A 3695-nucleotide genomic window follows, 5' to 3' on the forward strand; every position below is an offset into this window, starting at 1 on the left:
GGGTGAGGGGTAGAAATCATGGAACTAGAAGGCAGAAAACTTGGTTTTTCTGTCCAGTTTTGTTATTAGCAATCACTTTGGGTGAATCCCAAATCTCTTTGGACATCAGTTTCCTAATGTGTGATATGGGACCTCAAAGATCTCTTTCAGTTCTATGATTCTTGATCTAATCAGTTCTTTCGATCCTATTTCCTCATTTTAGCCATTTAACCAAATCTCTTCTACCTTCAAACCAACACTCTGAAGTACTCTTATATTGGATCACACGGGGTAATAAAATGAATAATATATTAACTCACTTTTATGCAACCACTTTAAGGTTTTCAAAATGTTTCCTATATAACAAAGGTTCTTAGCGTGGGGTCCATTATCTTGTTTTTTAAATATATAAATATATATATTAAATTAACTATTGTAATATAATTGATTTTCTTTATAATCCTATGTATCTTATTTTATGCATTTCAAAACATTATTTTGAGAAAAGGTCCATAGGTTTCAACAGATTGTGAAATGGGTCCATTATAGAAAAAAGATTAAGAACTGCCTTATGATATGGATAATATAGGTAGTGCGATTGTTATTGACCCCATTGGACAGATAATGAAAATGAATCTTAGGTGAAGTGAATTATCTAATGTCACCCCACTAATAAACAGCAGAATCAGGACTTGAACTCAGGCATTTGACTTTTAAATTATATCCATTCAACAATATCCAGTAATCATAATAATTTAATTAATACTTCAAGGATCTATGGTTTTATCCATGTGGGTTCTTCTTCCAGCAAAATAGCTCACAACCCTTCCATAATTTGACAGGCTAGTCTTTGAGAACTTGTAAGGCCAAAAATAATAATAGTAATAATAACAACTAGCATTTATATAGTTTGACATGTTTATTTTATTCATTTAATCCTCACAACAACCCCAGAAGATAGAGGCTATTCTAATCATGCCCATTTTACAGATGAGGAAACTGAGGCAGACAGAGATTAAAGTGACCTTCCCAAGGTCACACAGCTAGTAAGTCTTTGAGATTGTATTTTAACTCATTGATCAGTCATATCCAACTCTTAGTGACTCCATTTGGGGTTTTCTTGGCAGAGATACTAGAGTGGTTTGCCATTTCCTTCTCTAGCTCACATTACAGAACTAGAGGAAACTGAGGCAAACAGGATTAAGTGACGTGCCCAGGGTTATATAGCTAGGAAGTGTCTGAGGTCAGATTTGATCTCAGGAAGATGAGTCTTCCTGACTCCAGACCCGGTGCTTGACCACCTAGCTGCAGTTGAATGCAGGTCTTGCAAAATCCAAGTCCAGTACTCTCTCTGCCATGACACCTAGCTTTATCCTCCAATCAATACTCCAAACTTTGTAAGGTTGGTCTTTAGACAAGACATGGTGGGTCACCGAGATTATAAGGGATTTTTCTAACCTCATAGAACCTGCTTATGCCTTCAAACCTCAAAGACCAACTTCACACCACAGTGAAGTATCAGAGGAATATTGTAATGCAAAGATTATATTAAAACTATATAAAAAACCTTAGAGCATTGTCTCTTTAAGGGTCATTGATTTCAAGCTGGAAAAGACCTTAGAAGCCATCTTATTATAGGACCATAGATTCTGAACAGGAAGAAATCTTGGATGCCTTGGAAGTCCAACCCCCCTCATTTTAGAGATAAGAAACTTTTGACTCCTTCATTCCCAAAGAGGTGAAGTCAATTGCCCAAGGTCACAGAGATAGTAAATGAGAGACATGGGTTTGAAGCCACATTGTCTGACTCTAAATTCTAAGCTCTTTCCTCTCTACTAAGCTGCTTCCAAGAAAAGCATTAGACACAGGAAGATACAGGTTGTAACACTTCCACAGGAGATACTGGAGTCTACCTCAAGGGTACTTTCTCTGGCCTCCCATCAATCAACCACAAAGTATTTACTAAGTACCAGTTACTTATACAGGGATACAAAGTGTAGATTCTGTCTTTAAAGGGTTTACAATTCAGATGAGATCACACACTTGAAAAGGATTCACCAGATAGTCAATGATTTGTGCCAAGTGAGCAGTACAGACAATAAATGCTGAAGGAGGATAATACGTGGACTCAGTTGCCTTCTGAGACACTAGATTCACCATCAGTGAAAATATTCAAGCAGAATGTAGATAACAACTTGTCATGGCTGCTGGGGAGATTTCTGGGTGGAACATGAAGCTGGTCTTTATTACTTATAAGGTCACTTCCTCCTCTCTGCTCCAAAAAGCACACATAACACCTCAAATTCTTCATAGCACTTTGCTAAGTTCTTTGTACTTATCCTATTTGTTCTTGTATTTAATTTGATAAGTATTAAATGGCTCCTAAAAGCTAGGTAAGGCATCTGGGTGGCTCAGTGGATAGAGCATTGGACCTGGAGTCAAGAAGAGCTGAGTTCAAATCTGGCCTCAGACACTCAGCAAGTGTGACCCTGGGCAAGTCACATAACCTTTATTTGCCTTAATCTACTGCAGAAGGAAATGGCAAACCACTCTAGTATCTTTGCCAAGAAAACCCCATGGACAGCATTGGTATACTATGGTCTATGGTGTCATGGAGAGTAGGACATAACTGAATGCTTCTTAACCTTGTTTGCCTCAGTTTCCTCATCCATAAAATGAGTTGGAGAAGAAAACGGTAAACCACTCCAGTATCTCTGCCAAGAAAACCCCATCTACATTACTGGCATGCTATGGTCCATGGGGCCACAAAGATTAGGACATAACTCAACAACAATAACAACAAAAGTTAGGTGCTGAGGGTATAAAGATCAACTCAATAAAGAGTCTGAGGCCCTTCTTTATTCTCCCAGTTGTTAGTTCTTCTACTTGTAAGTGACTATTTATTGTGACTGTTCTTATTTTTTATCTTGTTTTGACTGTATATGTTGCATGTCCCCTGTTTTCCTTCTGACTCCTGGTAGACGAAGTTCCTTGGGGACAGAACGGTTTTGGATTTATCTGTATCTGCAGCACCCAAAATGCAGTAGGCCCTTCTACCCCAATTAGGAGGAGGAGCTCCAACCACTGAGAGGAAACAGGAAAGACTTCTCCTAGGAGGTGATATTTGAACTGAGCCTTGAAGGTTGTTAAAGGCAGAAGTAAGGAGGGAGAGCATGCCTATGGCATGGAAAGAGGGCAGACTGCACAAGCGCTCAGAGACAAAAGACAACTGCTGTGTGGGGGTTGTATGAAGTATAGAAGTTTGGCTTCGATGTGGAATATGTGATAGGGAGAAATATGGAATCAGATGGGGAAAATAGGTTAGAGCCAGATGGCTCTAATGTCTTAGAAAGGCTTCAAATGTCTTAGAGTTATTTATAAATTTGAAAGCCTGAGTGACTTTGTTATTGTTATTACTATGTTATTATATTATTGGGCAGGTAGGTAGTACACTGGAGTCAGGAAGATCTGAGTTCAAATCCAGCTTCAGACATTTACTAGCTGTGTGACCCTGGGCAAGTCACTTAACCTGGTTTGCCTCAGTTTCCTCATCTGTAAAATGAGCTGAAGAAAGAAATGGCAAACCACTCCAATATCTTTGCCAAGAAAACCCAAAATGGAATCACAAAGAGTCAAACACAACTGAAACAACTAAATAACAACATCATTTATATAGTATTTATTATGTGGCAGGTACTGTACTAAATACTTTAAAA

The sequence above is a fragment of the Vombatus ursinus genome, unplaced genomic scaffold (assembly GCF_900497805.2).
Source record: "Vombatus ursinus unplaced genomic scaffold, bare-nosed wombat genome assembly UNPS02014945.1, whole genome shotgun sequence".
In the NCBI taxonomy this organism is placed as follows: Eukaryota; Metazoa; Chordata; class Mammalia; order Diprotodontia; family Vombatidae; genus Vombatus; species Vombatus ursinus.